The sequence below is a fragment of the Lethenteron reissneri genome, chromosome 60 (genome assembly GCF_015708825.2).
Source record: "Lethenteron reissneri isolate LAM-NWPU_2019-01 chromosome 60, ASM1570882v1, whole genome shotgun sequence".
NCBI classification, from domain to species: Eukaryota; Metazoa; Chordata; class Hyperoartia; order Petromyzontiformes; family Petromyzontidae; genus Lethenteron; species Lethenteron reissneri.
The window spans coordinates 3,728,119-3,756,010 of record NC_083838.1 but is presented as its reverse complement, the minus strand read 5'-3'; the positions used below and the strand labels follow the sequence as shown (position 1 = coordinate 3,756,010).

Below are 27,892 nucleotides of genomic sequence, written 5' to 3'. Positions count from 1 at the left end.
TTGAGTTTTTCACGTATTTTTGAGATGTTTATAAGTAATTTGAGGTTATTGAATAAACTTAGATATTCGCTAGAAAAACACCTGCATCAGGGTGTCATGGTGGCCGAGTAGTTAAGGCATTCGACTTGATATCGAATTGGGTATATCCACATAGATTAAAATCTTATCCTTTGAAGTGTTCTCACGTATTTTTGTGACGTTTATAAGGAATTTTGAGATGTTGGAATAGACTATGAAACTCAGATACCTCTTAGAGGAATATCAGTTTCAGTGTCATGGTGGCCGAGTGGTTAAGGCGTTGGACTCGAAATCCAATGGGGTCTCCCCGCACAGGTTCAAATCCTGTCCATGACGGTTTGAAGTTTCCTCACTTATTGTGAGAAGTTTATACGTAATTTTGATGTTAATGGACCGGACTAATAAACTTAGATATTCTTTAGAGGAACGCATGGATCAAGGTGTCATGGTGGCCAAGTAGTTCAGCCGTTCGACTTTATTTCCAATTGGAATTGGCCACACACATTCAAATCCTGTCGATGATAGTTTCAAGTGTTCTCACATGTTTTTGAGATGTTTACGAAGCATTTTGAGTTATTGTATGAGACTAGAAAACTCAGATATGTTAGAGGAACGTAGGTGACAGTGTCATGGTGGCCGAGTGGTTAAGGCGTTGGACTTGAAATCCAAGGGGGTCTCCCCGCACAGGTTCAAATCCTGTCCATGATGTTTTGAAGTTTTCTCTCTTATTTTTTCAATGTTTATAAGTAATTTGAGGTTAATGGACCGGACTAATACACTAGATATTCGTTAGAGGAACACATGGATCAAGGTATTCTGGTGTGCAAGTAGTTCAGGCGTTAGATGTGATTTCCAATTGGGTATGGTCATACACATTCAAATCCTGTTGTTAGCCGATTTGAGTTTTTCACGTATTTTTGAGATGTTTATAAGTAATTTGAGGTGATTGAATAAACTTAGATATTCGCTAGAAAAACACCTGCATCAGGGTGTCATGGTGGCCAAGTAGTTAAGGCATTCGACTTGATATCGAATGGGGGTATTTCCACACAGATTAAAATCTTATCCTTTGAATTGTTCTCACGTATTTTTGTGACGTTAATAGGGAATTTTGAGATATTGGAATAGACTAGGAAACTCAGATACCTGTTAGAGGAATATCAGTTTCAGTGTCATGGTGGCCGAGTGGTTAAGGCGTTGGACTCGAAATCCAATGGGGTCTCCCCGCACAGGTTCAAATCCTGTCCATGACGATTTGAAGTTTTCTCACTTATTGTGAGAAGTTTATACTTAATTTTGATGTTAATGGACCCAACTAATAAACTTTAGATATTCGTTAGAGGACCACAAGGATCAAGGGGTCATGGTGGCCAAGTAGTTAATGCATTTGACTTGATTTCCAATCGGGATTGGCCACACACAGTCAAATCCTGTCGATGATGATTTTAAGTGTTCTCACATATTTTTGAGATGTTTCCGAAGCATTTTGAGTAATTGGATGAGACTAAGAAACTCAGATACCTGTTAGAGGAGTATCGGTTTCAGTGTCATGGTGGCCGAGTGGTTAAGGCGTTGGACTTGAAATCCAATGGGGTCTCCCCGCACAGGTTCAAATCCTGTCCATGACGTTTTGAAGTTCTCTCACTTATTTTTTCAATGTTTATAAGTTATTTGAGGTTAATGGACCGGACTAATACACTTAGATATTCGTTAGAGGAACACATGGATCAAGGTATTCTGGTGTGCAAGTAGTTCAGGCGTTAGACTTGATTTCCAATTGGGTATGGTCATACACATTCAAATCCTGTTGTTAGCCGATTTGAGTTTTTCACGTATTTTTGAGATGTTTATAAGTAATTTGAGGTTATTGAATAAACTTAGATATTCGCTAGAAAAACACCTGCATCAGGGTGTCATGGTGGCCGAGTAGTTAAGGCATTCGACTTGATATCGAATTGGGTATATCCACATAGATTAAAATCTTATCCTTTGAAGTGTTCTCACGTATTTTTGTGACGTTTATAAGGAATTTTGAGATGTTGGAATAGACTATGAAACTCAGATACCTCTTAGAGGAATATCGGTTTCAGTGTCATGGTGGCCGAGTGGTTAAGGCGTTGGACTCGAAATCCAATGGGGTCTCCCCGCACAGGTTCAAATCCTGTCCATGACGGTTTGAAGTTTTCTCACTTATTGTGAGAAGTTTATACTTAATTTTGATGTTAATGGACCCAACTAATAAACTTAGATATTCGTTAGAGGACCACAAGGATCAAGGTGTCATGGTGGCCAAGTAGTTAATGCATTTGACTTGATTTCCAATCGGGATTGGCCACACACATTCAAATCCTGTCGATGATGATTTTAAGTGTTCTCACATATTTTTGAGATGTTTCCGAAGCATTTTGAGTTATTGGATGAGACTAAGAAACTCAGATACCTGTTAGAGGAATATCGGTTTCAGTGTCATGGTGGCCGAGTGGTTAAGGCGTTGGACTTGAAATCCAATGGGGTCTCCCCGCACAGGTTCAAATCCTGTCCATGACGTTTTGAAGTTCTCTCACTTATTTTTTCAATGTTTATAAGTAATTTGAGGTTAATGGACCGGACTAATACACTTAGATATTCGTTAGAGGAACACATGGATCAAGGTATTCTGGTGTGCAAGTAGTTCAGGCGTTAGACTTGATTTCCAATTGGGTATGGTCATACACATTCAAATCCTGTTGTTAGCCGATTTGAGTTTTTCACGTATTTTTGAGATGTTTATAAGTAATTTGAGGTTATTGAATAAACTTAGATATTCGCTAGAAAAACACCTGCATCAGGGTGTCATGGTGGCCGAGTAGTTAAGGCATTCGACTTGATATCGAATTGGGTATATCCACATTGATTAAAATCTTATCCTTTGAAGTGTTCTCACGTATTTTTGTGACGTTTATAAGGAATTTTGAGATGTTGGAATAGACTATGAAACTCAGATACCTCTTAGAGGAATATCGGTTTCAGTGTCATGGTGGCCGAGTGGTTAAGGCGTTGGACTCGAAATCCAATGGGGTCTCCCCGCACAGGTTCAAATCCTGTCCATGACGGTTTGAAGTTTCCTCACTTATTGTGAGAAGTTTATACGTAATTTTGATGTTAATGGACCGGACTAATAAACTTAGATATTCTTTAGAGGAACGCATGGATCAAGGTGTCATGGTGGCCAAGTAGTTCAGCTGTTCGACTTTATTTCCAATTGGAATTGGCCACACACATTCAAATCCTGTCGATTAGAGTTTTAAGTGTTCTCACATATTTTTGAGATGTTTACGAAGCATTTTGAGTTATTGTATGAGACTAAGAAACTCAGATATGTTAGAGGAACGTCGGTGACAGTGTCATGGTGGCCGAGTGGTTAAGGCGTTGGACTTGAAATCCAATGGGGTCTCCCCGCACAGATTCAAATCCTGTCCATGACGATTTGAAGTTTTCTCATTTATTGTGAGAAGTTTATACTTAATTTTGATGTTAATGGACCGAACTAATAAACTTAGATATTCGTTAGAGGAACACATGGATCAAGGTGTCATGGTGGCCAAGTAGTTAATGCATTTGACTTGATTTCCAATCGGGATTGGCCACACACATTCAAATCCTGTCGATGATGATTTTAAGTGTTCTCACATATTTTTGAGATGTTTACGAAGCATTTTGAGTTATTGGATGAGACTAAGAAACTCAGATATGTTAGAGGATCGTAGGTGACAGTGTCATGGTGGCCGAGTGGTTAAGGCGTTGGGCTTGAAATCCAATGGGGTCTCCCCGCACAGGTTCAAATCCTGTCCATGACGTTTAGAAGTTCTCTCACTTATTTTTTCAATGTTTATAAGTAATTTGAGGTTAATGGACCGGACTAATACACTTAGATATTCGTTAGAGGAACACATGGATCAAGGTATTCTGGTGTGCAAGTAGTTCAGGCGTTAGACTTGATTTCCAATTGGGTATGGTCATACACATTCAAATCCTGTTGTTAGCCGATTTGAGTTTTTCACGTATTTTTGAGATGTTTATAAGTAATTTGAGGTTATTGAATAAACTTAGATATTCGCTAGAAAAACACCTGCATCAGGGTGTCATGGTGGCCGAGTAGTTAAGGCATTCGACTTGATATCGAATTGGGTATATCCACATAGATTAAAATCTTATCCTTTGAATTGTTCTCACGTATTTTTGTGACGTTAATAGGGAATTTTGAGATATTGGAATAGACTAGGAAACTCAGATACCTGTTAGAGGAATATCAGTTTCAGTGTCATGGTGGCCGAGTGGTTAAGGTGTTGGACTCGAAATCCAATGGGGTCTCCCCGCACAGGTTCAAATCCTGTCCATGACGATTTGAAGTTTTCTCACTTATTGTGAGAAGTTTATACTTAATTTTGATGTTAATGGACCCAACTAATAAACTTAGATATTCGTTAGAGGACCACAAGGATCAAGGTGTCATGGTGGCCAAGTAGTTAATGCATTTGACTTGATTTCCAATCGGGATTGGCCACACACATTCAAATCCTGTCGATGATGATTTTAAGTGTTCTCACATATTTTTGAGATGTTTACGAAGCATTTTGAGTTATTGGATGAGACTAAGAAACTCAGATACTGTTAGAGGACGTATCGGTTTCAGTGTCATGGTGGCCGAGTGGTTAAGGCGTTGGACTTGAAATCCAATGGGGTCTCCCCGCACAGGTTCAAATCCTGTCCATGACGTTTTGAAGTTTCTCTCACTTATTTTTTCAATGTTTATAAGTAATTTGAGGTTAATGGACCGGACTAATACACTTAGATATTCGTTAGAGGAACACATGGATCAAGGTATTCTGGTGTGCAAGTAGTTCAGGCGTTAGACTTGATTTCCAATTGGGTATGGTAATACACATTCAAATCCTGTTGTTAGCCGATTAGAGTTTTTCACGTATTTTTGAGATGTTTATAAGTAATTTGAGGTGATTGAATAAACTTAGATATTCGCTAGAAAAACACCTGCATCAGGGTGTCATGGTGGCCGAGTAGTTAAGGCATTCGACTTGATATCGAATTGGGTATATCCACATAGATTAAAATCTTATCCTTTGAAGTGTTCTCACGTATTTTTGTGACGTTTATAAGGAATTTTGAGATATTGGAATAGACTAGGAAACTCAGATACCTGTTAGAGGAATATCAGTTTCAGTGTCATGGTGGCCGAGTGGTTAAGGCGTTGGACTCGAAATCCAATGGGGTCTCCCTGCACAGGTTCAAATCCTGTCCATGACGATTTGAAGTTTTCTCACTTATTGTGAGAAGTTTATACTTAATTTTGATGTTAATGGACCCAACTAATAAACTTAGATATTCGTTAGAGGACCACAAGGATCAAGGTGTCATGGTGGCCAAGTAGTTAATGCATTTGACTTGATTTCCAATCGGGATTGGCCACACACATTCAAATCCTGTCGATGATGATTTTAAGTGTTCTCACATATTTTTGAGATGTTTCCGAAGCATTTTGAGTTATTGGATGAGACTAAGAAACTCAGATACCTGTTAGAGGAATATCGGTTTCAGTGTCATGGTGGCCGAGTGGTTAAGGCGTTGGACTTGAAATCCAATGGGGTCTCCCCGCACAGGTTCAAATCCTGTCCATGACGTTTTGAAGTTCTCTCACTTATTTTTTCAATGTTTATAAGTAATTTGAGGTTAATGGACCGGACTAATACACTTAGATATTCGTTAGAGGAACACATGGATCAAGGTATTCTGGTGTGCAAGTAGTTCAGGCGTTAGACTTGATTTCCAATTGGGTATGGTCATACACATTCAAATCCTGTTGTTAGCCGATTTGAGTTTTTCACGTATTTTTGAGATGTTTATAAGTAATTTGAGGTTATTGAATAAACTTAGATATTCGCTAGAAAAACACCTGCATCAGGGTGTCATGGTGGCCGAGTAGTTAAGGCATTCGACTTGATATCGAATTGGGTATATCCACATAGATTAAAATCTTATCCTTTGAAGTGTTCTCACGTATTTTTGTGACGTTTATAAGGAATTTTGAGATGTTGGAATAGACTATGAAACTCAGATACCTCTTAGAGGAATATCGGTTTCAGTGTCATGGTGGCCGAGTGGTTAAGGCGTTGGACTCGAAATCCAATGGGGTCTCCCCGCACAGGTTCAAATCCTGTCCATGACGGTTTGAAGTTTTCCTCACTTATTGTGAGAAGTTTATACGTAATTTTGATGTTAATGGACCGAACTAATAAACTTAGATATTCTTTAGAGGAACACATGGATCAAGGTGTCATGGTGGCCAAGTAGTTCATGCCTTTCGACTTGATTTCCAATCTGGATTGGCCACACACATTCAAATCCTGTCGATGATAGTTTTAAGTGTTCTCACATATTTTTGAGATGTTTACGAAGCATTTTGAGTTATTGTATGAGACTAAGAAACTCAGATATGTTAGAGGAACGTAGGTGACAGTGTCATGGTGGCCGAGTGGTTAAGGCGTTGGACTTGAAATCCAATGGGGTCTCCCCGCACAGGTTCAAATCCTGTCCATGATGTTTTGAAGTTTTCTCTCTTATTTTTTCAATGTTTATAAGTAATTTGAGGTTAATGGACCGGACTAATACACTTAGATATTCGTTAGAGGAACACATGGATCAAGGTATTCTGGTGTGCAAGTAGTTCAGGCGTTAGATGTGATTTCCAATTGGGTATGGTCATACACATTCAAATCCTGTTGTTAGCCGATTTGAGTTTTTCACGTATTTTTGAGATGTTTATAAGTAATTTGAGGTTATTGAATAAACTTAGATATTCGCTAGAAAAACACCTGCATCAGGGTGTCATGGTGGCCGAGTAGTTAAGGCATTCGACTTGATATCGAATTGGGTATATCCACATAGATTAAAATCTTATCCTTTGAAGTGTTCTCACGTATTTTTGTGACGTTTATAAGGAATTTTGAGATGTTGGAATAGACTATGAAACTCAGATACCTCTTAGAGGAATATCGGTTTCAGTGTCATGGTGGCCGAGTGGTTAAGGCGTTGGACTCGAAATCCCAATGGGGTCTCCCCGCACAGATTCAAATCCTGTCCATGACGATTTGAAGTTTTCTCACTTATTGTGAGAAGTTTATACTTAATTTTGATGTTAATGGACCGAACAAATAAACTTAGATATTCGTTAGAGGAACACATGGATCAAGGTGTCATGGTGGCCAAGTAGTTAATGCATTTGACTTGATTTCCAATCGGGATTGGCCACACACATTCAAATCCTGTCGATGATGATTTTAAGTGTTCTCACATATTTTTGAGATGTTTACGAAGCATTTTGAGTTATTGGATGAGACTAAGAAACTCAGATATGTTAGAGGATCGTAGGTGACAGTGTCATGGTGGCCGAGTGGTTAAGGCGTTGGACTTGAAATCCAATGGGGTCTCCCCGCACAGGTTCAAATCCTGTCCATGACGTTTTGAAGTTCTCTCACTTATTTTTTCAATGTTTATAAGTAATTTGAGGTTAATGGACCGGACTAATACACTTAGATATTCGTTAGAGGAACACATGGATCAAGGTATTCTGGTGTGCAAGTAGTTCAGGCGTTAGACTTGATTTCCAATTGGGTATGGTCATACACATTCAAATCCTGTTGTTAGCCGATTTGAGTTTTTCACGTATTTTTGAGATGTTTATAAGTAATTTGAGGTGATTGAATTAACTTAGATATTCGCTAAAAAAACACCTGCATCAGGGTGTCATGGTGGCCGAGTAGTTAAGGCATTCGACTTGATATCGAATTGGGTATATCCACATAGATTAAAATCTTATCCTTTGAAGTGTTCTCACGTATTTTTGTGACGTTTATAAGGAATGTTGAGATATTGGAATAGACTAGGAAACTCAGATACCTGTTAGAGGAATATCAGTTTCAGTGTCATGGTGGCCGAGTGGTTAAGGCGTTGGACTCGAAATCCAATGGGGTCTCCCCGCACAGGTTCAAATCCTGTCCATGACGAGTTGAAGTTTTCTCACTTATTGTGAGAAGTTTATACTTAATTTTGATGTTAATGGACCCAACAAATAAACTTAGATATTCGTTAGAGGACCACAAGGATCAAGGTGTCATGGTGGCCAAGTAGTTAATGCATTTGACTTGATTTCCAATCGGGATTGGCCACACACATTCAAATCCTGTCGATGATGATTTTAAGTGTTCTCACATATTTTTGAGATGTTTCCGAAGCATTTTGAGTTATTGGATGAGACTAAGAAACTCAGATACCTGTTAGAGGAATATCGGTTTCAGTGTCATGGTGGCCGAGTGGTTAAGGCGTTGGACTTGAAATCCAATGGGGTCTCCCTGCACAGGTTCAAATCCTGTCCATGACGTTTTGAAGTTCTCTCACTTATTTCTTCAATGTTTATAAGTAATTTGAGGTTAATGGACCGGACTAATACACTTAGATATTCGTTAGAGGAACACATGGATCAAGGTATTCTGGTGTGCAAGTAGTTCAGGCGTTAGACTTGATTTCCAATTGGGTATGGTCATACACATTCAAATCCTGTTGTTAGCCGATTTGAGTTTTTCACGTATTTTTGAGATGTTTATAAGTAATTTGAGGTTATTGAATAAACTTAGATATTCGCTAGAAAAACACCTGCATCAGGGTGTCATGGTGGCCGAGTAGTTAAGGCATTCGACTTGATATCGAATTGGGTATATCCACATAGATTAAAATCTTATCCTTTGAAGTGTTCTCACGTATTTTTGTGACGTTTATAAGGAATTTTGAGATATTGGAATAGACTAGGAAACTCAGATACCTGTTAGAGGAATATCAGTTTCAGTGTCATGGTGGCCGAGTGGTTAAGGCGTTGGACTCGAAATCCAATGGGGTCTCCCCGCACAGGTTCAAATCCTGTCCATGACGATTTGAAGTTTTCTCACTTATTGTGAGAAGTTTATACTTAATTTTGATGTTAATGGACCCAACTAATAAACTTAGATATTCGTTAGAGGACCACAAGGATCAAGGTGTCATGGTGGCCAAGTAGTTAATGCATTTGACTTGATTTCCAATCGGGATTGGCCACACACATTCAAATCCTGTCGATGATGATTTTAAGTGTTCTCACATATTTTTGAGATGTTTCCGAAGCATTTTGAGTTATTGGATGAGACTAAGAAACTCAGATACCTGTTAGAGGAATATCGGTTTCAGTGTCATGGTGGCCGAGTGGTTAAGGCGTTGGACTTGAAATCCAATGGGGTCTCCCTGCACAGGTTCAAATCCTGTCCATGACGTTTTGAAGTTCTCTTAATTATTTTTTCAATGTTTATAAGTAATTTGAGGTTAATGGACCGGACTAATACACTTAGATATTCGTTAGAGGAACACATGGATCAAGGTATTCTGGTGTGCAAGTAGTTCAGGCGTTAGACTTGATTTCCAATTGGGTATGGTCATACACATTCAAATCCTGTTGTTAGCCGATTTGAGTTTTTCACGTATTTTTGAGATGTTTATAAGTAATTTGAGGTTATTGAATAAACTTAGATATTCGCTAGAAAAACACCTGCATCAGGGTGTCATGGTGGCCGAGTAGTTAAGGCATTCGACTTGATATCGAATTGGGTATATCCACATAGATTAAAATCTTATCCTTTGAAGTGTTCTCACGTATTTTTGTGACGTTTATAAGGAATTTTGAGATGTTGGAATAGACTATGAAACTCAGATACCTCTTAGAGGAATATCGGTTTCAGTGTCATGGTGGCCGAGTGGTTAAGGCGTTGGACTCGAAATCCAATGGGGTCTCCCCGCACAGGTTTAAATCTTGTCCATGACGGTTTGAAGTTTCCTCACTTATTGTGAGAAGTTTATACGTAATTTTGATGTTAATGGACCGGAATAATAAACTTAGATATTCTTTAGAGGAACGCATGGATCAAGGTGTCATGGTGGCCAAGTAGTTCAGCCGTTCGACTTTATTTCCAATTGGAATTGGCCACACACATTCAAATCCTGTCGATGATAGTTTTAAGTGTTCTCACATATTTTTGAGATGTTTACGAAGCATTTTGAGTTATTGTATGAGACTAAGAAACTCAGATATGTTAGAGGAACGTAGGTGACAGTGTCATGGTGGCCGAGTGGTTAAGGCGTTGGACTTGAAATCCAATTGGGTCTCCCCGCACAGGTTCAAATCCTGTCCATGATGTTTTGAAGTTTTCTCTCTTATTTTTTCAATGTTTATAAGTAATTTGAGGTTAATGGACGGGACTAATACACTTAGATATTCGTTAGAGGAACACATGGATCAAGGTATTCTGGTGTGCAAGTAGTTCAGGCATTAGATGTGATTTCCAATTGGGTATGGTCATACACATTCAAATCCTGTTGTTAGCCGATTTGAGTTTTTCACGTATTTTTGAGATGTTTATAAGTAATTTGAGGTGATTGAATAAACTTAGATATTCGCTAGAAAAACACCTGCATCAGGGTGTCATGGTGGCCAAGTAGTTAAGGCATTCGACTTGATATCGAATGGGGGTATTTCCACACAGATTAAAATCTTATCCTTTGAATTGTTCTCACGTATTTTTGTGACGTTAATAGGGAATTTTGAGATATTGGAATAGACTAGCAAACTCAGATACCTGTTAGAGGAATATCAGTTTCAGTGTCATGGTGGCCGAGTGGTTAAGGCGTTGGACTCGAAATCCAATGGGGTCTCCCCGCACAGGTTCAAATCCTGTCCATGACGATTTGAAGTTTTCTCACTTATTGTGAGAAGTTTATACTTAATTTTGATGTTAATGGACCCAACTAATAAACTTAGATATTCGTTAGAGGACCACAAGGATCAAGGTGTCATGGTGGCCAAGTAGTTAATGCATTTGACTTGATTTCCAATCGGGATTGGCCACACACATTCAAATCCTGTCGATGATGATTTTAAGTGTTCTCACATATTTTTGAGATGTTTCCGAAGCATTTTTAGTTATTGGATGAGACTAAGAAACTCAGATACCTGTTAGAGGAGTATCGGTTTCAGTGTCATGGTGGCCGAGTGGTTAAGGCGTTGGACTTGAAATCCAATGGGGTCTCCCCGCACAGGTTCAAATCCTGTCCATGACGTTTTGAAGTTCTCTCACTTATTTTTTCAATGTTTATAAGTAATTTGAGGTTAATGGACCGGACTAATACACTTAGATATTCGTTAGAGGAACACATGGATCAAGGTATTCTGGTGTGCAAGTAGTTCAGGCGTTAGACTTGATTTCCAATTGGGTATGGTCATACACATTCAAATCCTGTTGTTAGCCGATTTGAGTTTTTCACGTATTTTTGAGATGTTTATAAGTAATTTGAGGTTATTGAATAAACTTAGATATTCGCTAGAAAAACACCTGCATCAGGGTGTCATGGTGGCCGAGTAGTTAAGGCATTCGACTTGATATCGAATTGGGTATATCCACATAGATTAAAATCTTATCCTTTGAAGTGTTCTCACGTATTTTTGTGACGTTTATGAGGAATTTTGAGATGTTGGAATAGACTATGAAACTCAGATACCTCTTAGAGGAATATCGGTTTCAGTGTCATGGTGGCCGAGTGGTTAAGGCGTTGGACTCGAAATCCAATGGGGTCTCCCCGCACAGGTTTAAATCCTGTCCATGACGGTTTGAAGTTTCCTCACTTATTGTGAGAAGTTTATACGTAATTTTGATGTTAATGGACCGGAATAATAAACTTAGATATTCTTTAGAGGAACGCATGGATCAAGGTGTCATGGTGGCCAAGTAGTTCAGCCGTTCGACTTTATTTCCAATTGGAATTGGCCACACACATTCAAATCCTGTCGATGATAGTTTTAAGTGTTCTCACATATTTTTGAGATGTTTACGAAGCATTTTGAGTTATTGTATGAGACTAAGAAACTCAGATATGTTAGAGGAACGTAGGTGACAGTGTCATGGTGGCCGAGTGGTTAAGGCGTTGGACTTGAAATCCAATGGGGTCTCCCCGCACAGGTTCAAATCCTGTCCATGATGTTTTGAAGTTTTCTCTCTTATTTTTTCAATGTTTATAAGTAATTTGAGGTTAATGGACCGGACTAATACACTTAGATATTCGTTAGAGGAACACATGGATCAAGGTATTCTGGTGTGCAAGTAGTTCAGGCGTTAGATGTGATTTCCAATTGGGTATGGTCATACACATTCAAATCCTGTTGTTAGCCGATTTGAGTTTTTCACGTATTTTTGAGATGTTTATAAGTAATTTGAGGTGATTGAATAAACTTAGATATTCGCTAGAAAAACACCTGCATCAGGGTGTCATGGTGGCCAAGTAGTTAAGGCATTCGACTTGATATCGAATGGGGGTATTTCCACACAGATTAAAATCTTATCCTTTGAATTGTTCTCACGTATTTTTGTGACGTTAATAGGGAATTTTGAGATATTGGAATAGACTAGGAAACTCAGATACCTGTTAGAGGAATATCAGTTTCAGTGTCATGGTGGCCGAGTGGTTAAGGCGTTGGACTCGAAATCCAATGGGGTCTCCCCGCACAGGTTCAAATCCTGTCCATGACGATTTGAAGTTTTCTCACTTATTGTGAGAAGTTTATACTTAATTTTGATGTTAATGGACCCAACTAATAAACTTAGATATTCGTTAGAGGACCACAAGGATCAAGGTGTCATGGTGGCCAAGTAGTTAATGCATTTGACTTGATTTCCAATCGGCATTGGCCACACACATTCAAATCCTGTCGATGATGATTTTAAGTGTTCTCACATATTTTTGAGATGTTTCCGAAGTTATTGGATGAGACTAAGAAACTCAGATACCTGTTAGAGGAGTATCGGTTTCAGTGTCATGGTGGCCGAGTGGTTAAGGCGTTGGACTTGAAATCCAATGGGGTCTCCCCGCACAGGTTCAAATCCTGTCCATGACGTTTTGAAGTTCTCTCACTTATTTTTTCAATGTTTATAAGTAATTTGAGGTTAATGGACCGGACTAATACACTTAGATATTCGTTAGAGGAACACATGGATCAAGGTATTCTGGTGTGCAAGTAGTTCAGGCGTTAGACTTGATTTCCAATTGGGTATGGTCATACACATTCAAATCCTGTTGTTAGCCGATTTGAGTTTTTCACGTATTTTTGAGATGTTTATAAGTAATTTGAGGTTATTGAATAAACTTAGATATTCGCTAGAAAAACACCTGCATCAGGGTGTCATGGTGGCCGAGTAGTTAAGGCATTCGACTTGATATCGAATTGGGTATATCCACATAGATTAAAATCTTATCCTTTGAAGTGTTCTCACGTATTTTTGTGACGTTTATAAGGAATTTTGAGATATTGGAATAGACTAGAAACTCAGATACCTGTTAGAGGAATATCAGTTTCAGTGTCATGGTGGCCGAGTGGTTAAGGCGTTGGACTCGAAATCCAATGGGGTCTCCCCGCACAGGTTCAAATCCTGTCCATGACGATTTGAAGTTTTCATCACTTATTGTGAGAAGTTTATACTTAATTTTGATGTTAATGGACCCAACTAATAAACTTAGATATTCGTTAGAGGACCACAAGGATCAAGGTGTCATGGTGGCCAAGTAGTTAATGCATTTGACTTGATTTCCAATCGGGATTGGCCACACACATTCAAATCCTGTCGATGATGATTTTAAGTGTTCTCACATATTTTTGAGATGTTTCCGAAGCATTTTGAGTTATTGGATGAGACTAAGAAACTCAGATACCTGTTAGAGGAATATCGGTATCAGTGTCATGGTGGCCGAGTGGTTAAGGCGTTGGACTTGAAATCCAATGGGGTCTCCCCGCACAGGTTCAAATCCTCTCCATGACGTTTTGAAGTTCTCTCACTTATTTTTTCAATGTTTATAAGTAATTTGAGGTTAATGGACCGGACTAATACACTTAGATATTCGTTAGAGGAACACATGGATCAAGGTATTCTGGTGTGCAAGTAGTTCAGGCGTTAGACTTGATTTCCAATTGGGTATGGTCATACACATTCAAATCCTGTTGTTAGCCGATTTGAGTTTTTCACGTATTTTTGAGATGTTTATAAGTAATTTGAGGTTATTGAATAAACTTAGATATTCGCTAGAAAAACACCTGCATCAGGGTGTCATGGTGGCCGAGTAGTTAAGGCATTCGACTTGATATCGAATTGGGTATATCCACATAGATTAAAATCTTATCCTTTGAAGTGTTCTCACGTATTTTTGTGACGTTTATAAGGAATTTTGAGATGTTGGAATAGACTATGAAACTCAGATACCTCTTAGAGGAATATCGGTTTCAGTGTCATGGTGGCCGAGTGGTTAAGGCGTTGGACTCGAAATCCAATGGGGTCTCCCCGCACAGGTTTAAATCCTGTCCATGACGGTTTGAAGTTTCCTCACTTATTGTGAGAAGTTTATACGTAATTTTGATGTTAATGGACCGGAATAATAAACTTAGATATTCTTTAGAGGAACGCATGGATCAAGGTGTCATGGTGGCCAAGTAGTTCAGCCGTTCGACTTTATTTCCAATTGGAATTGGCCACACACATTCAAATCCTGTCGCTGATGGTTTTAAGAGTTCTCACATAATTTTTAGATGTTTACGAAATATTTTGAGTTATTGGACTAAGAAACTCAGATACCTGTTAGAGGAATATCGGTTTCAGTGTCATGGTGGCCGAGTGGTTAAGGCGTTGGACTCCAAATCCAATGGGGTCTCCCCGTCCATGACGGTTTGAAGTTTTCTCACTTATTGTGAGAAGTTTAGACGTAATTTTGATGTTAATGGACCGGACTAATAAACTTAGATATTCGCTAGAGGAACACAAGGATCAAGGTGTCATGGTGGCCAAGTTGTTCAGGCGTTCGACTTGATTTCCAATTGGAATTGGCCACACACATTCAAATCCTGTCGATGATGGTTTTAAGTGTTCTCACATATGTTTGAGATGTTTACGAAGCATTTTGAGTTGTTGTATGAGACTAATAAACTCAGATATGTTAGAGGAACGTAGGCGACAGTGTCATGGTTGCCGAGTGGTTAAGGCGTTGGACTTGAAATCCAATGGGGTCTCCCCGCACAGATTCAAATCCTGTCCATGACGTTTTGAAGTTTTCTCACTTATTTTTTCAATGTTTATAAGTAATTTGAGGTTAATGGACCTTACTAATACACTTAGATATTCGTTAGAGGAACACATGGATCAAGGTATTCTGGTGGCCAAGTAGTTCAGGCGTTAGACGTGATTTCCAATTGGGTACGTTCATACACATTCAAATCCTGTTGTTAGCCGATTTGAGTTTTTCACGTATTTTTGAGATGTTTATAAGTAATTTGAGGTTATTGAATAAACTTAGATATTCGCTAGAAAAACACCTGCATCAGGGTGTCATGGTGGCCGAGTAGTTAAGGCATTCGACTTGATATCGAATTGGGTATATCCACATAGATTAAAATCTTATTCTTTGAAGTGTTCTCACGTATTTTTGTGACGTTTATAAGGAATTTTGAGATGTTGGAATAGACTATGAAACTCAGATATCTCTTAGAGGAATATCGGTTTCAGTGTCATGGTGGCCGAGTGGTTAAGGCGTTGGACTCGAAATCCAATGGGGTCTCCCCGCACAGGTTCAAATCCTGTCCATGACGGTTTGAAGTTTTCTCACTTATTGTGAGAAGTTTATACGTAATTTTGATGTTAATGGACCGAACTAATAAACTTAGATATTCGTTAGAGGAACACATGGATCAAGGTGTCATGGTGGCCAAGTAGTTAATGCATTTGACTTGATTTCCAATCGGGATTGGCCACACACATTCAAATCCTGTCGATGATGGTTTTAAGTGTTCTCACATATGTTTGAGATGTTTACGAAGCATTTTGAGTTGTTGTATGAGACTAAGAAACTCAGATATGTTAGAGGAACGTAGGCGACAGTGTCATGGTTGCCGAGTGGTTAAGGCGTTGGACTTGAAATCCAATGGGGTCTCCCCGCACAGATTCAAATCCTGTCCATGACGTTTTGAAGTTTTCTCACTTATTTTTTCAATGTTTATAAGTAATTTGAGGTTAATGGACCTTACTAATACACTTAGATATTCGTTAGAGGAACACATGGATCAAGGTATTCTGGTGGCCAAGTAGTTCAGGCGTTAGACGTGATTTCCAATTGGGTACGTTCATACACATTCAAATCCTGTTGTTAGCCAATTTGAGTTTTTCACGTATTTTTTAGATGTTTATAAGTAATTTGAGGTTATTGAATAAACTTAGATATTCGCTAGAAAAACACCTGCATCAGGGTGTCATGGTGGCCGAGTAGTTAAGGCATTCGACTTGATATCGAATTGGGTATATCCACATAGATTAAAATCTTATTCTTTGAAGTGTTCTCACGTATTTTTGTGACGTTTATAAGGAATTTTGAGATGTTGGAATAGACTATGAAACTCAGATATCTCTTAGAGGAATATCGGTTTCAGTGTCATGGTGGCCGAGTGGGTAAGGCGTTGGACTCGAAATCCAATGGGGTCTCCCCGCACAGGTTCAAATCCTGTCCATGACGGTTTGAAGTTTTCTCACTTATTGTGAGAAGTTTATACGTAATTTTGATGTTAATGGACCGAACTAATAAACTTAGATATTCGTTAGAGGAACACATGGATCAAGGTGTCATGGTGGCCAAGTAGTTAATGCATTTGACTTGATTTCCAATCGGGATTGGCCACACACATTCAAATCCTGTCGATGATGGTTTTAAGTGTTCTCACATATTTTTGAGATGTTTACGAAGCATTTTGAGTTATTGGATGAGACTAAGAAACTCAGATATGTTAGAGGATCGTAGGTGACCGTGTCATGGTGGCCGAGTGGTTAAGGCGTTGGACTTGAAATCCAATAGGGTCTCCCCGCACAGGTTCAAATCCTGTCCATGACGTTTTGAAGTTCTCTCACTTATTTTTTAAATGTTTATAAGTAATTTGAGGTTAATGGACCGGACTAATACACTTAGATATTCGTTAGAGGAACACATGGATCAAGGTATTCTGGTGTGCAAGTAGTTCAGGCGTTAGACTTGATTTCCAATTGGGTATGGTCATACACATTCAAATCCTGTTGTTAGCCGATTTGAGTTTTTCACGTATTTTTGAGATGTTTATAAGTAATTTGAGGTTATTGAATAAACTTAGATATTCGCTAGAAAAACACCTGCATCAGGGTGTCATGGTGGCCGAGTAGTTAAGGCATTCGACTTGATATCGAATTGGGTATATCCACATTGATTAAAATCTTATCCTTTGAAGTGTTCTCACGTATTTTTGTGACGTTTATAAGGAATTTTGAGATGTTGGAATAGACTATGAAACTCAGATACCCCTTAGAGGAATATCGGTTTCAGTGTCATGGTGGCCGAGTGGTTAAGGCGTTGGACTCGAAATCCAATGGGGTCTCCCCGCACAGGTTCATATCCTGTCCATGACGGTTTGAAGTTTTCTCACTTATTGTGAGAAGTGTATACGTAATTTTGATGTTAATGGCCCGGACTAATAAACTTAGATATTCGTTAGAGGAACACATGGATCAAGGTGTCATGGTGGCCAAGTAGTTCAGGCGTTCGACTTGATTTCCAATCGGAATTGGCCACACACATTCAAATCCTGTCGATGATGGTTTTAAGAGTTCTCACATATTTTTTAGATGTTTACGAAATATTTTGAGTTATTGGACTAAGAAACTCAGATACCTGTTAGAGGAATATCGGTTTCAGTGTCATGGTGGCCGAGTGGTTAAGGCGTTGGACTCCAAATCCAATGGGGTCTCCCCGTCCATGACGGTTTGAAGTTTTCTCACTTATTGTGAGAAGTTTAGACGTAATTTTGATGTTAATGGACCGGACTAATAAACTTAGAAATTCGCTAGAGGAACACAAGGATCAAGGTGTCATGGTGGCCAAGTTGTTCAAGCGTTCGACTTGATTTCCAATTGGAATTGGCCACACACATTCAAATCCTGTCGATGATGGTTTTAAGTGTTCTCACATATGTTTGAGATGTTTACGAAGCATTTTGAGTTGTTGTATGAGACTAAGAAACTCAGATATGTTAGAGGAACGTAGGCGACAGTGTCATGGTTGCCGAGTGGTTAAGGCGTTGGACTTGAAATCCAATGGGGTCTCCCCACACAGATTCAAATCCTGTCCATGACGTTTTGAAGTTTTCTCACTTATTTTTTCAATGTTTATAAGTAATTTGAGGTTAATGGACCTTACTAATACACTTAGATATTCGTTAGAGGAACACATGGATCAAGGTATTCTGGTGGCCAAGTAGTTCAGGCGTTAGACGTGATTTCCAATTGGGTACGTTCATACACATTCAAATCCTGTTGTTAGCCGATTTGAGTTTTTCACGTATTTTTGAGATGTTTATAAGTAATTTGAGGTTATTGAATAAACTTAGATATTCGCTAGAAAAACACCTGCATCAGGGTGTCATGGTGGCCGAGTAGTTAAGGCATTCGACTTGATATCGAATTGGGTATATCCACATAGATTAAAATCTTATCCTTTGAAGTGTTCTCACGTATTTTTGTGACGTTTATAAGGAATTTTGAGATGTTGGAATAGACTATGAAACTCAGATATCTCTTAGAGGAATATCGGTTTCAGTGTCATGGTGGCCGAGTGGTTAAGGCGTTGGACTCGAAATCCAATGGGGTCTCCCTGCACAGGTTCAAATCCTGTCCATGACGGTTTGAAGTTTTCTCACTTATTGTGAGAAGTTTATACGTAATTTTGATGTTAATGGACCGAACTAATAAACTTAGATATTCGTTAGAGGAACACATGGATCAAGGTGTCATGGTGGCCAAGTAGTTAATGCATTTGACTTGATTTCCAATCGGGATTGGCCACACACATTCAAATCCTGTCGATGATGGTTTTAAGTGTTCTCACATATTTTTGAGATGTTTACGAAGCATTTTGAGTTATTGGATGAGACTAAGAAACTCAGATATGTTAGAGGATCGTAGGTGACCGTGTCATGGTGGCCGAGTGGTTAAGGCGTTGGACTTGAAATCCAATAGGGTCTCCCCGCACAGGTTCAAATCCTGTCCATGACGTTTTGAAGTTCTCTCACTTATTTTTTAAATGTTTATAAGTAATTTGAGGTTAATGGACCGGACTAATACACTTAGATATTCGTTAGAGGAACACATGGATCAAGGTATTCTGGTGTGCAAGTAGTTCAGGCGTTAGACTTGATTTCCAATTGGGTATGGTCATACACATTCAAATCCTGTTGTTAGCCGATTTGAGTTTTTCACGTATTTTTGAGATGTTTATAAGTAATTTGAGGTTATTGAATAAACTTAGATATTCGCTAGAAAAACACCTGCATCAGGGTGTCATGGTGGCCGAGTAGTTAAGGCATTCGACTTGATATCGAATTGGGTATATCCACATTGATTAAAATCTTATCCTTTGAAGTGTTCTCACGTATTTTTGTGACGTTTATAAGGAATTTTGAGATGTTGGAATAGACTATGAAACTCAGATACCCCTTAGAGGAATATCGGTTTCAGTGTCATGGTGGCCGAGTGGTTAAGGCGTTGGACTCGAAATCCAATGGGGTCTCCCCGCACAGGTTCATATCCTGTCCATGACGTTTTGAAGTTTTCTCACTTATTGTGAGAAGTGTATACGTAATTTTGATGTTAATGGCCCGGACTAATAAACTTAGATATTCGTTAGAGGAACACATGGATCAAGGTGTCATGGTGGCCAAGTAGTTCAGGCGTTCGACTTGATTTCCAATCGGAATTGGCCACACACATTCAAATCCTGTCGATGATGGTTTTAAGAGTTCTCACATATTTTTTAGATGTTTACGAAATATTTTGAGTTATTGGACTAAGAAACTCAGATACCTGTTAGAGGAATATCGGTTTCAGTGTCATGGTGGCCGAGTGGTTAGGGCGTTGGACTCCAAATCCAATGGGGTCTCCCCGTCCATGACGGTTTGAAGTTTTCTCACTTATTGTGAGAAGTTTAGACGTAATTTTGATGTTAATGGACCGGACTAATAAACTTAGAAATTCGCTAGAGGAACACAAGGATCAAGGTGTCATGGTGGCCAAGTTGTTCAAGCGTTCGACTTGATTTCCAATTGGAATTGGCCACACACATTCAAATCCTGTCGATGATGGTTTTAAGTGTTCTCACATATGTTTGAGATGTTTACGAAGCATTTTGAGTTGTTGTATGAGACTAAGAAACTCAGATATGTTAGAGGAACGTAGGCGACAGTGTCATGGTTGCCGAGTGGTTAAGGCGTTGGACTTGAAATCCAATGGGGTCTCCCCACACAGATTCAAATCCTGTCCATGACGTTTTGAAGTTTTCTCACTTATTTTTTCAATGTTTATAAGTAATTTGAGGTTAATGGACCTTACTAATACACTTAGATATTCGTTAGAGGAACACATGGATCAAGGTATTCTGGTGGCCAAGTAGTTCAGGCGTTAGACGTGATTTCCAATTGGGTACGTTCATACACATTCAAATCCTGTTGTTAGCCGATTTGAGTTTTTCACGTATTTTTGAGATGTTTATAAGTAATTTGAGGTTATTGAATAAACTTAGATATTCGCTAGAAAAACACCTGCATCAGGGTGTCATGGTGGCCGAGTAGTTAAGGCATTCGACTTGATATCGAATTGGGTATATCCACATAGATTAAAATCTTATCCTTTGAAGTGTTCTCACGTATTTTTGTGACGTTTATAAGGAATTTTGAGATGTTGGAATAGACTATGAAACTCAGATATCTCTTAGAGGAATATCGGTTTCAGTGTCATGGTGGCCGAGTGGTTAAGGCGTTGGACTCGAAATCCAATGGGGTCTCCCCGCACAGGTTCAAATCCTGTCCATGACGGTTTGAAGTTTTCTCACTTATTGTGAGAAGTTTATACGTAATTTTGATGTTAATGGACCGAACTAATAAACTTAGATATTCGTTAGAGGAACACATGGATCAAGGTGTCATGGTGGCCAAGTAGTTAATGCATTTGACTTGATTTCCAATCGGGATTGGCCACACACATTCAAATCCTGTCGATGATGGTTTTAAGTGTTCTCACATATTTTTGAGATGTTTACGAAGCATTTTGAGTTATTGGATGAGACTAAGAAACTCAGATATGTTAGAGGATCGTAGGTGACCGTGTCATGGTGGCCGAGTGGTTAAGGCGTTGGACTTGAAATCCAATAGGGTCTCCCCGCACAGGTTCAAATCCTGTCCATGACGTTTTGAAGTTCTCTCACTTATTTTTTAAATGTTTATAAGTAATTTGAGGTTAATGGACCGGACTAATACACTTAGATATTCGTTAGAGGAACACATGGATCAAGGTATTCTGGTGTGCAAGTAGTTCAGGCGTTAGACTTGATTTCCAATTGGGTATGGTCATACACATTCAAATCCTGTTGTTAGCCGATTTGAGTTTTTCACGTATTTTTGAGATGTTTATAAGTAATTTGAGGTTATTGAATAAACTTAGATATTCGCTAGAAAAACACCTGCATCAGGGTGTCATGGTGGCCGAGTAGTTAAGGCATTCGACTTGATATCGAATTGGGTATATCCACATTGATTAAAATCTTATCCTTTGAAGTGTTCTCACGTATTTTTGTGACGTTTATAAGGAATTTTGAGATGTTGGAATAGACTATGAAACTCAGATACCCCTTAGAGGAATATCGGTTTCAGTGTCATGGTGGCCGAGTGGTTAAGGCGTTGGACTCGAAATCCAATGGGGTCTCCCTGCACAGGTTCATATCCTGTCCATGACGGTTTGAAGTTTTCTCACTTATTGTGAGAAGTTTAGACGTAATTTTGATGTTAATGGACCGGACTAATAAACTTAGATATTCGCTAGAGGAACACAAGGATCAAGGTGTCATGGTGGCCAAGTTGTTCAGGCGTTCGACTTGATTTCCAATTGGAATTGGCCACACACATTCAAATCCTGTCGATGATGGTTTTAAGTGTTCTCACATATGCTTGAGATGTTTACGAAGCATTTTGAGTTGTTGTATGAGACTAAGAAACTCAGATATGTTAGAGGAACGTAGGCGACAGTGTCATGGTTGCCGAGTGGTTAAGGCGTTGGACTTGAAATCCAATGGGGTCTCCCCGCACAGATTCAAATCCTGTCCATGACGTTTTGAAGTTTTCTCACTTATTTTTTCAATGTTTATAAGTAATTTGAGGTTAATGGACCTTACTAATACACTTAGATATTCGTTAGAGGAACACATGGATCAAGGTATTCTGGTGGCCAAGTAGTTCAGGCGTTAGACGTGATTTCCAATTGGGTACGTTCATACACATTCAAATCTTGTTGTTAGCCGATTTGAGTTTTTCACGTATTTTTGAGATGTTTATAAGTAATTTGAGGTTATTGAATAAACTTAGATATTCGCTAGAAAAACACCTGCATCAGGGTGTCATGGTGGCCGAGTAGTTAAGATATTCGACTTAATATCGAATGGGGTATATCCACACAGATTAAAATCTTATCCTTTGAAGTGTTCTCACGTATTTTTGTGACGTTTATAAGGAATTTTGAGATGTTGGAATAGACTATGAAACTCAGATACATGTTAGAGGAATATCAGTTTCAGTGTCATGGTGGCCGAGTGGTTAAGGCGTTGGACTCGAAATCCAATGGGGTCTCCCCGCACAGGTTCAAATCCTGTCCATGACGATTTGAAGTTTTCTCACTTATTGTGAGAAGTTTATACTTAATTTTGATGTTAATGGACCGAACTAATAAACTTAGATATTCGTTAGAGGAACACATGGATCAAGGTGTCATGGTGGCCAAGTAGTTAATGCATTTGACTTGATTTCCAATCGGGATTGGCCACACACATTCAAATCCTGTCGATGATGGTTTTAAGTGTTCTCACATATTTTTGAGATGTTTACGAAGCATTTTGAGTTATTGGATGAGACTAAGAAACCCAGATATGTTAGAGGATCGTAGGTGACAGTGTCATGGTGGCCGAGTGGTTAAGGCGTTGGACTTGAAATCCAATGGGGTCTCCCCGCACAGGTTCAAATCCTGTCCATGACGTTTTGAAGTTCTCTCACTTATTTTTTCAATGTTTATAAGTAATTTGAGGTTAATGGACCGGACTAATACACTTAGATATTCGTTAGAGGAACACATGGATCAAGGTGTCATGGTGGCCAAGTAGTTCAGGCGTTCGACTTGATTTCCAATCGGAATTGGCCACACACATTCAAATCCTGTCGATGATGGTTTAAAGAGTTCTCACATATTTTTTAGATGTTTACGAAATATTTTGAGTTATTGGACTAAGAAACTCAGATACCTGTTAGAGGAATATCGGTTTCAGTGTCATGGTGGCCGAGTGGTTAAGGCGTTGGACTCCAAATCCAATGGGGTCTCCCCGTCCATGACGGTTTGAAGTTTTCTCACTTATTGTGAGAAGTTTAGACGTAATTTTGATGTTAATGGACCGGACTAATTAACTTAGATATTCGCTAGAGGAACACAAGGATCAAGGTGTCATGGTGGCCAAGTTGTTCAGGCGTTCGACTTGATTTCCAATTGGAATTGGCCACACACATTCAAATCCTGTCGATGATGGTTTTAAGTGTCCTCACATATGTTTGAGATGTTTACGAAGCATTTTGAGTTGTTGTATGAGACTAAGAAACTCAGATATGTTAGAGGAACGTAGGCGACAGTGTCATGGTTGCCGAGTGGTTAAGGCGTTGGACTTGAAATCCAATGGGGTCTCCCCGCACAGATTCAAATCCTGTCCATGACGTTTTGAAGTTTTCTCACTTATTTTTTCAATGTTTATAAGTAATTTGAGGTTAATGGACCTTACTAATACACTTATATATTCGTTAGAGGAACACATGGATCAAGGTATTCTGGTGGCCAAGTAGTTCAGGCGTTAGACGTGATTTCCAATTGGGTACGTTCATACACATTCAAATCCTGTTGTTAGCCGATTTGAGTTTTTCACGTATTTTTGAGATGTTTATAAGTAATTTGAGGTTATTGAATAAACTTAGATATTCGCTAGAAAAACACCTGCATCAGGGTGTCATGGTGGCCGAGTAGTTAAGGCATTCGACTTGATATCGAATTGGGTATATCCACATAGATTAAAATCTTATCCTTTGAAGTGTTCTCACGTATTTTTGTGACGTTTATAAGGAATTTTGAGATGTTGGAATAGACTATGAAACTCAGATATCTCTTAGAGGAATATCGGTTTCAGTGTCATGGTGGCCGAGTGGTTAAGGCGTTGGACTCGAAATCCAATGGGGTCTCCCCGCACAGGTTCAAATCCTGTCCATGACGGTTTGAAGTTTTCTCACTTATTGTGAGAAGTTTATACGTAATTTTGATGTTAATGGACCGAACTAATAAACTTAGATATTCGTTAGAGGAACACATGGATCAAGGTGTCATGGTGGCCAAGTAGTTAATGCATTTGACTTGATTTCCAATCGGGATTGGCCACACACATTCAAATCCTGTCGATGATGGTTTTAAGTGTTCTCACATATTTTTGAGATGTTTACGAAGCATTTTGAGTTATTGGATGAGACTTAGAAACTCAGATATGTTAGAGGATCGTAGGTGACCGTGTCATGGTGGCCGAGTGGTTAAGGCGTTGGACTTGAAATCCAATAGGGTCTCCCCGCACAGGTTCAAATCCTGTCCATGACGTTTTGAAGTTCTCTCACTTATTTTTTAAATGTTTATAAGTAATTTGAGGTTAATGGACCGGACTAATACACTTAGATATTCGTTAGAGGAACACATGGATCAAGGTATTCTGGTGTGCAAGTAGTTCAGGCGTTAGACTTGATTTCCAATTGGGTATGGTCATACACATTCAAATCCTGTTGTTAGCCGATTTGAGTTTTTCACGTATTTTTGAGATGTTTATAAGTAATTTGAGGTTATTGAATAAACTTAGATATTCGCTAGAAAAACACCTGCATCAGGGTGTCATGGTGGCCGAGTAGTTAAGGCATTCGACTTGATATCGAATTGGGTATATCCACATTGATTAAAATCTTATCCTTTGAAGTGTTCTCACGTATTTTTGTGACGTTTATAAGGAATTTTGAGATGTTGGAATAGACTATGAAACTCAGATACCCCTTAGAGGAATATCGGTTTCAGTGTCATGGTGGCCGAGTGGTTAAGGCGTTGGACTCGAAATCCAATGGGGTCTCCCCGCACAGGTTCATATCCTGTCCATGACGGTTTGAAGTTTTCTCACTTATTGTGAGAAGTTTAGACGTAATTTTGATGTTAATGGACCGGACTAATAAACTTAGATATTCGCTAGAGGAACACAAGGATCAAGGTGTCATGGTGGCCAAGTTGTTCAGGCGTTCGACTTGATTTCCAATTGGAATTGGCCACACACATTCAAATCCTGTCGGTGATGGTTTTAAGTGTTCTCACATATGTTTGAGATGTTTACGAAGCATTTTGAGTTGTTGTATGAGACTAAGAAACTCAGATATGTTAGAGGAACGTAGGCGACAGTGTCATGGTTGCCGAGTGGTTAAGGCGTTGGACTTGAAATCCAATGGGGTCTCCCCGCACAGATTCAAATCCTGTCCATGACGTTTTGAAGTTTTCTCACTTATTTTTTCAATGTTTATAAGTAATTTGAGGTTAATGGACCTTACTAATACACTTAGATATTCGTTAGAGGAACACATGGATCAAGGTATTCTGGTGGCCAAGTAGTTCAGGCGTTAGACGTGATTTCCAATTGGGTACGTTCATACACATTCAAATCTTGTTGTTAGCCGATTTGAGTTTTTCACGTATTTTTGAGATGTTTATAAGTAATTTGAGGTTATTGAATAAACTTAGATATTCGCTAGAAAAACACCTGCATCAGGGTGTCATGGTGGCCGAGTAGTTAAGATATTCGACTTAATATCGAATGGGGTATATCCACACAGATTAAAATCTTATCCTTTGAAGTGTTCTCACGTATTTTTGTGACGTTTATAAGGAATTTTGAGATGTTGGAATAGACTATGAAACTCAGATACATGTTAGAGGAATATCAGTTTCAGTGTCATGGTGGCCGAGTGGTTAAGGCGTTGGACTCGAAATCCAATGGGGTCTCCCCGCACAGGTTCATATCCTGTCCATGACGGTTTGAAGTTTTCTCACTTATTGTGAGAAGTTTAGACGTAATTTTGATGTTAATGGACCGGACTAATAAACTTAGATATTCGCTAGAGGAACACAAGTATCAAGGTGTCATGGTGGCCAAGTTGTTCAGGCGTTCGACTTGATTTCCAATTGGAATTGGCCACACACATTCAAATCCTGTCGATGATGGTTTTAAGTGTTCTCACATATGTTTGAGATGTTTACGAAGCATTTTGAGTTGTTGTATGAGACTAAGAAACTCAGATATGTTAGAGGAACGTAGGCGACAGTGTCATGGTTGCCGAGTGGTTAAGGCGTTGGACTTGAAATCCAATGGGGTCTCCCCGCACAGATTCAAATCCTGTCCATGACGTTTTGAAGTTTTCTCACTTATTTTTTCAATGTTTATAAGTAATTTGAGGTTAATGGACCTTACTAATACACTTAGATATTCGTTAGAGGAACACATGGATCAAGGTATTCTGGTGGCCAAGTAGTTCAGGCGTTAGACGTGATTTCCAATTGGGTACGTTCATACACATTCAAATCTTGTTGTTAGCCGATTTGAGTTTTTCACGTATTTTTGAGATGTTTATAAGTAATTTGAGGTTATTGAATAAACTTAGATATTCGCTAGAAAAACACCTGCATCAGGGTGTCATGGTGGCCGAGTAGTTAAGATATTCGACTTAATATCGAATGGGGTATATCCACACAGATTAAAATCTTATCCTTTGAAGTGTTCTCACGTATTTTTGTGACGTTTATAAGGAATTTTGAGATGTTGGAATAGACTATGAAACTCAGATACATGTTAGAGGAATATCAGTTTCAGTGTCATGGTGGCCGAGTGGTTAAGGCGTTGGACTCGAAATCCAATGGGGTCTCCCCGCACAGGTTCATATCCTGTCCATGACGGTTTGAAGTTTTCTCACTTATTGTGAGAAGTTTAGACGTAATTTTGATGTTAATGGACCGGACTAATAAACTTAGATATTCGCTAGAGGAACACAAGTATCAAGGTGTCATGGTGGCCAAGTTGTTCAGGCGTTCGACTTGATTTCCAATTGGAATTGGCCACACACATTCAAATCCTGTCGATGATGGTTTTAAGTGTTCTCACATATGTTTGAGATGTTTACGAAGCATTTTGAGTTGTTGTATGAGACTAAGAAACTCAGATATGTTAGAGGAACGTAGGCGACAGTGTCATGGTTGCCGAGTGGTTAAGGCGTTGGACTTGAAATCCAATGGGGTCTCCCCGCACAGATTCAAATCCTGTCCATGACGTTTTGAAGTTTTCTCACTTATTTTTTCAATGTTTATAAGTAATTTGAGGTTAATGGACCTTACTAATACACTTAGATATTCGTTAGAGGAACACATGGATCAAGGTATTCTGGTGGCCAAGTAGTTCAGGCGTTAGACGTGATTTCCAATTGGGTACGTTCATACACATTCAAATCTTGTTGTTAGCCGATTTGAGTTTTTCACGTATTTTTGAGATGTTTATAAGTAATTTGAGGTTA

General features: G+C 39.0%; 58 non-coding genes across 58 annotated transcripts; all 58 read left to right on the top strand.

Annotated features, from left to right (window-relative positions):
• The first annotated feature begins 272 nt into the window (after positions 1 to 272).
• On the top strand, positions 273 to 354 carry TRNAS-CGA (transfer RNA serine (anticodon CGA)). Its single transcript has one exon. It is a non-coding gene; the product is annotated as a tRNA-Ser (tRNA).
• Positions 355 to 644: 290 nt separating this feature from the next.
• TRNAS-UGA (transfer RNA serine (anticodon UGA)) lies at positions 645 to 726 on the top strand. Its single transcript has one exon. It is a non-coding gene; the product is annotated as a tRNA-Ser (tRNA).
• Positions 727 to 1,189: 463 nt separating this feature from the next.
• Positions 1,190 to 1,271, top strand: TRNAS-CGA (transfer RNA serine (anticodon CGA)). The gene has a single exon. It is a non-coding gene; the product is annotated as a tRNA-Ser (tRNA).
• A 293-nt stretch (positions 1,272 to 1,564) lies between these two features.
• On the top strand, positions 1,565 to 1,646 carry TRNAS-UGA (transfer RNA serine (anticodon UGA)). Its single transcript has one exon. It is a non-coding gene; the product is annotated as a tRNA-Ser (tRNA).
• Positions 1,647 to 2,109: 463 nt separating this feature from the next.
• Positions 2,110 to 2,191, top strand: TRNAS-CGA (transfer RNA serine (anticodon CGA)). Its single transcript has one exon. It is a non-coding gene; the product is annotated as a tRNA-Ser (tRNA).
• A 292-nt stretch (positions 2,192 to 2,483) lies between these two features.
• Positions 2,484 to 2,565, top strand: TRNAS-UGA (transfer RNA serine (anticodon UGA)). The gene has a single exon. It is a non-coding gene; the product is annotated as a tRNA-Ser (tRNA).
• A 463-nt stretch (positions 2,566 to 3,028) lies between these two features.
• Positions 3,029 to 3,110, top strand: TRNAS-CGA (transfer RNA serine (anticodon CGA)). Its single transcript has one exon. It is a non-coding gene; the product is annotated as a tRNA-Ser (tRNA).
• A 290-nt stretch (positions 3,111 to 3,400) lies between these two features.
• Positions 3,401 to 3,482, top strand: TRNAS-UGA (transfer RNA serine (anticodon UGA)). The gene has a single exon. It is a non-coding gene; the product is annotated as a tRNA-Ser (tRNA).
• Positions 3,483 to 3,772: 290 nt separating this feature from the next.
• TRNAS-UGA (transfer RNA serine (anticodon UGA)) lies at positions 3,773 to 3,854 on the top strand. Its single transcript has one exon. It is a non-coding gene; the product is annotated as a tRNA-Ser (tRNA).
• A 463-nt stretch (positions 3,855 to 4,317) lies between these two features.
• TRNAS-CGA (transfer RNA serine (anticodon CGA)) lies at positions 4,318 to 4,399 on the top strand. Its single transcript has one exon. It is a non-coding gene; the product is annotated as a tRNA-Ser (tRNA).
• Positions 4,400 to 4,691: 292 nt separating this feature from the next.
• Positions 4,692 to 4,773, top strand: TRNAS-UGA (transfer RNA serine (anticodon UGA)). The gene has a single exon. It is a non-coding gene; the product is annotated as a tRNA-Ser (tRNA).
• Positions 4,774 to 5,237: 464 nt separating this feature from the next.
• On the top strand, positions 5,238 to 5,319 carry TRNAS-CGA (transfer RNA serine (anticodon CGA)). Its single transcript has one exon. It is a non-coding gene; the product is annotated as a tRNA-Ser (tRNA).
• A 292-nt stretch (positions 5,320 to 5,611) lies between these two features.
• On the top strand, positions 5,612 to 5,693 carry TRNAS-UGA (transfer RNA serine (anticodon UGA)). The gene has a single exon. It is a non-coding gene; the product is annotated as a tRNA-Ser (tRNA).
• A 463-nt stretch (positions 5,694 to 6,156) lies between these two features.
• TRNAS-CGA (transfer RNA serine (anticodon CGA)) lies at positions 6,157 to 6,238 on the top strand. The gene has a single exon. It is a non-coding gene; the product is annotated as a tRNA-Ser (tRNA).
• A 292-nt stretch (positions 6,239 to 6,530) lies between these two features.
• TRNAS-UGA (transfer RNA serine (anticodon UGA)) lies at positions 6,531 to 6,612 on the top strand. Its single transcript has one exon. It is a non-coding gene; the product is annotated as a tRNA-Ser (tRNA).
• A 463-nt stretch (positions 6,613 to 7,075) lies between these two features.
• Positions 7,076 to 7,158, top strand: TRNAS-CGA (transfer RNA serine (anticodon CGA)). Its single transcript has one exon. It is a non-coding gene; the product is annotated as a tRNA-Ser (tRNA).
• A 290-nt stretch (positions 7,159 to 7,448) lies between these two features.
• On the top strand, positions 7,449 to 7,530 carry TRNAS-UGA (transfer RNA serine (anticodon UGA)). The gene has a single exon. It is a non-coding gene; the product is annotated as a tRNA-Ser (tRNA).
• Positions 7,531 to 7,993: 463 nt separating this feature from the next.
• Positions 7,994 to 8,075, top strand: TRNAS-CGA (transfer RNA serine (anticodon CGA)). Its single transcript has one exon. It is a non-coding gene; the product is annotated as a tRNA-Ser (tRNA).
• A 292-nt stretch (positions 8,076 to 8,367) lies between these two features.
• TRNAS-UGA (transfer RNA serine (anticodon UGA)) lies at positions 8,368 to 8,449 on the top strand. The gene has a single exon. It is a non-coding gene; the product is annotated as a tRNA-Ser (tRNA).
• A 463-nt stretch (positions 8,450 to 8,912) lies between these two features.
• TRNAS-CGA (transfer RNA serine (anticodon CGA)) lies at positions 8,913 to 8,994 on the top strand. Its single transcript has one exon. It is a non-coding gene; the product is annotated as a tRNA-Ser (tRNA).
• Positions 8,995 to 9,286: 292 nt separating this feature from the next.
• On the top strand, positions 9,287 to 9,368 carry TRNAS-UGA (transfer RNA serine (anticodon UGA)). The gene has a single exon. It is a non-coding gene; the product is annotated as a tRNA-Ser (tRNA).
• A 463-nt stretch (positions 9,369 to 9,831) lies between these two features.
• On the top strand, positions 9,832 to 9,913 carry TRNAS-CGA (transfer RNA serine (anticodon CGA)). The gene has a single exon. It is a non-coding gene; the product is annotated as a tRNA-Ser (tRNA).
• A 290-nt stretch (positions 9,914 to 10,203) lies between these two features.
• TRNAS-UGA (transfer RNA serine (anticodon UGA)) lies at positions 10,204 to 10,285 on the top strand. Its single transcript has one exon. It is a non-coding gene; the product is annotated as a tRNA-Ser (tRNA).
• A 464-nt stretch (positions 10,286 to 10,749) lies between these two features.
• Positions 10,750 to 10,831, top strand: TRNAS-CGA (transfer RNA serine (anticodon CGA)). The gene has a single exon. It is a non-coding gene; the product is annotated as a tRNA-Ser (tRNA).
• Positions 10,832 to 11,123: 292 nt separating this feature from the next.
• TRNAS-UGA (transfer RNA serine (anticodon UGA)) lies at positions 11,124 to 11,205 on the top strand. The gene has a single exon. It is a non-coding gene; the product is annotated as a tRNA-Ser (tRNA).
• Positions 11,206 to 11,668: 463 nt separating this feature from the next.
• TRNAS-CGA (transfer RNA serine (anticodon CGA)) lies at positions 11,669 to 11,750 on the top strand. Its single transcript has one exon. It is a non-coding gene; the product is annotated as a tRNA-Ser (tRNA).
• A 290-nt stretch (positions 11,751 to 12,040) lies between these two features.
• Positions 12,041 to 12,122, top strand: TRNAS-UGA (transfer RNA serine (anticodon UGA)). Its single transcript has one exon. It is a non-coding gene; the product is annotated as a tRNA-Ser (tRNA).
• A 464-nt stretch (positions 12,123 to 12,586) lies between these two features.
• TRNAS-CGA (transfer RNA serine (anticodon CGA)) lies at positions 12,587 to 12,668 on the top strand. Its single transcript has one exon. It is a non-coding gene; the product is annotated as a tRNA-Ser (tRNA).
• A 283-nt stretch (positions 12,669 to 12,951) lies between these two features.
• On the top strand, positions 12,952 to 13,033 carry TRNAS-UGA (transfer RNA serine (anticodon UGA)). Its single transcript has one exon. It is a non-coding gene; the product is annotated as a tRNA-Ser (tRNA).
• A 462-nt stretch (positions 13,034 to 13,495) lies between these two features.
• Positions 13,496 to 13,577, top strand: TRNAS-CGA (transfer RNA serine (anticodon CGA)). The gene has a single exon. It is a non-coding gene; the product is annotated as a tRNA-Ser (tRNA).
• A 293-nt stretch (positions 13,578 to 13,870) lies between these two features.
• On the top strand, positions 13,871 to 13,952 carry TRNAS-UGA (transfer RNA serine (anticodon UGA)). The gene has a single exon. It is a non-coding gene; the product is annotated as a tRNA-Ser (tRNA).
• Positions 13,953 to 14,415: 463 nt separating this feature from the next.
• On the top strand, positions 14,416 to 14,497 carry TRNAS-CGA (transfer RNA serine (anticodon CGA)). Its single transcript has one exon. It is a non-coding gene; the product is annotated as a tRNA-Ser (tRNA).
• A 642-nt stretch (positions 14,498 to 15,139) lies between these two features.
• Positions 15,140 to 15,221, top strand: TRNAS-UGA (transfer RNA serine (anticodon UGA)). The gene has a single exon. It is a non-coding gene; the product is annotated as a tRNA-Ser (tRNA).
• Positions 15,222 to 15,684: 463 nt separating this feature from the next.
• On the top strand, positions 15,685 to 15,766 carry TRNAS-CGA (transfer RNA serine (anticodon CGA)). Its single transcript has one exon. It is a non-coding gene; the product is annotated as a tRNA-Ser (tRNA).
• Positions 15,767 to 16,056: 290 nt separating this feature from the next.
• On the top strand, positions 16,057 to 16,138 carry TRNAS-UGA (transfer RNA serine (anticodon UGA)). The gene has a single exon. It is a non-coding gene; the product is annotated as a tRNA-Ser (tRNA).
• A 463-nt stretch (positions 16,139 to 16,601) lies between these two features.
• Positions 16,602 to 16,683, top strand: TRNAS-CGA (transfer RNA serine (anticodon CGA)). Its single transcript has one exon. It is a non-coding gene; the product is annotated as a tRNA-Ser (tRNA).
• A 290-nt stretch (positions 16,684 to 16,973) lies between these two features.
• Positions 16,974 to 17,055, top strand: TRNAS-UGA (transfer RNA serine (anticodon UGA)). The gene has a single exon. It is a non-coding gene; the product is annotated as a tRNA-Ser (tRNA).
• Positions 17,056 to 17,518: 463 nt separating this feature from the next.
• On the top strand, positions 17,519 to 17,600 carry TRNAS-CGA (transfer RNA serine (anticodon CGA)). Its single transcript has one exon. It is a non-coding gene; the product is annotated as a tRNA-Ser (tRNA).
• A 642-nt stretch (positions 17,601 to 18,242) lies between these two features.
• Positions 18,243 to 18,324, top strand: TRNAS-UGA (transfer RNA serine (anticodon UGA)). The gene has a single exon. It is a non-coding gene; the product is annotated as a tRNA-Ser (tRNA).
• Positions 18,325 to 18,787: 463 nt separating this feature from the next.
• TRNAS-CGA (transfer RNA serine (anticodon CGA)) lies at positions 18,788 to 18,869 on the top strand. The gene has a single exon. It is a non-coding gene; the product is annotated as a tRNA-Ser (tRNA).
• Positions 18,870 to 19,159: 290 nt separating this feature from the next.
• Positions 19,160 to 19,241, top strand: TRNAS-UGA (transfer RNA serine (anticodon UGA)). Its single transcript has one exon. It is a non-coding gene; the product is annotated as a tRNA-Ser (tRNA).
• Positions 19,242 to 19,704: 463 nt separating this feature from the next.
• On the top strand, positions 19,705 to 19,786 carry TRNAS-CGA (transfer RNA serine (anticodon CGA)). The gene has a single exon. It is a non-coding gene; the product is annotated as a tRNA-Ser (tRNA).
• Positions 19,787 to 20,428: 642 nt separating this feature from the next.
• On the top strand, positions 20,429 to 20,510 carry TRNAS-UGA (transfer RNA serine (anticodon UGA)). Its single transcript has one exon. It is a non-coding gene; the product is annotated as a tRNA-Ser (tRNA).
• Positions 20,511 to 20,973: 463 nt separating this feature from the next.
• On the top strand, positions 20,974 to 21,055 carry TRNAS-CGA (transfer RNA serine (anticodon CGA)). The gene has a single exon. It is a non-coding gene; the product is annotated as a tRNA-Ser (tRNA).
• A 290-nt stretch (positions 21,056 to 21,345) lies between these two features.
• Positions 21,346 to 21,427, top strand: TRNAS-UGA (transfer RNA serine (anticodon UGA)). Its single transcript has one exon. It is a non-coding gene; the product is annotated as a tRNA-Ser (tRNA).
• Positions 21,428 to 21,890: 463 nt separating this feature from the next.
• Positions 21,891 to 21,972, top strand: TRNAS-CGA (transfer RNA serine (anticodon CGA)). The gene has a single exon. It is a non-coding gene; the product is annotated as a tRNA-Ser (tRNA).
• Positions 21,973 to 22,262: 290 nt separating this feature from the next.
• TRNAS-UGA (transfer RNA serine (anticodon UGA)) lies at positions 22,263 to 22,344 on the top strand. The gene has a single exon. It is a non-coding gene; the product is annotated as a tRNA-Ser (tRNA).
• Positions 22,345 to 22,807: 463 nt separating this feature from the next.
• On the top strand, positions 22,808 to 22,889 carry TRNAS-CGA (transfer RNA serine (anticodon CGA)). Its single transcript has one exon. It is a non-coding gene; the product is annotated as a tRNA-Ser (tRNA).
• A 290-nt stretch (positions 22,890 to 23,179) lies between these two features.
• Positions 23,180 to 23,261, top strand: TRNAS-UGA (transfer RNA serine (anticodon UGA)). Its single transcript has one exon. It is a non-coding gene; the product is annotated as a tRNA-Ser (tRNA).
• Positions 23,262 to 23,903: 642 nt separating this feature from the next.
• Positions 23,904 to 23,985, top strand: TRNAS-UGA (transfer RNA serine (anticodon UGA)). Its single transcript has one exon. It is a non-coding gene; the product is annotated as a tRNA-Ser (tRNA).
• Positions 23,986 to 24,448: 463 nt separating this feature from the next.
• On the top strand, positions 24,449 to 24,530 carry TRNAS-CGA (transfer RNA serine (anticodon CGA)). The gene has a single exon. It is a non-coding gene; the product is annotated as a tRNA-Ser (tRNA).
• A 290-nt stretch (positions 24,531 to 24,820) lies between these two features.
• Positions 24,821 to 24,902, top strand: TRNAS-UGA (transfer RNA serine (anticodon UGA)). Its single transcript has one exon. It is a non-coding gene; the product is annotated as a tRNA-Ser (tRNA).
• Positions 24,903 to 25,365: 463 nt separating this feature from the next.
• TRNAS-CGA (transfer RNA serine (anticodon CGA)) lies at positions 25,366 to 25,447 on the top strand. Its single transcript has one exon. It is a non-coding gene; the product is annotated as a tRNA-Ser (tRNA).
• A 290-nt stretch (positions 25,448 to 25,737) lies between these two features.
• TRNAS-UGA (transfer RNA serine (anticodon UGA)) lies at positions 25,738 to 25,819 on the top strand. Its single transcript has one exon. It is a non-coding gene; the product is annotated as a tRNA-Ser (tRNA).
• A 463-nt stretch (positions 25,820 to 26,282) lies between these two features.
• TRNAS-CGA (transfer RNA serine (anticodon CGA)) lies at positions 26,283 to 26,364 on the top strand. Its single transcript has one exon. It is a non-coding gene; the product is annotated as a tRNA-Ser (tRNA).
• Positions 26,365 to 26,654: 290 nt separating this feature from the next.
• Positions 26,655 to 26,736, top strand: TRNAS-UGA (transfer RNA serine (anticodon UGA)). Its single transcript has one exon. It is a non-coding gene; the product is annotated as a tRNA-Ser (tRNA).
• Positions 26,737 to 27,199: 463 nt separating this feature from the next.
• Positions 27,200 to 27,281, top strand: TRNAS-CGA (transfer RNA serine (anticodon CGA)). Its single transcript has one exon. It is a non-coding gene; the product is annotated as a tRNA-Ser (tRNA).
• Positions 27,282 to 27,571: 290 nt separating this feature from the next.
• Positions 27,572 to 27,653, top strand: TRNAS-UGA (transfer RNA serine (anticodon UGA)). The gene has a single exon. It is a non-coding gene; the product is annotated as a tRNA-Ser (tRNA).
• Positions 27,654 to 27,892: the final 239 nt, after the last annotated feature.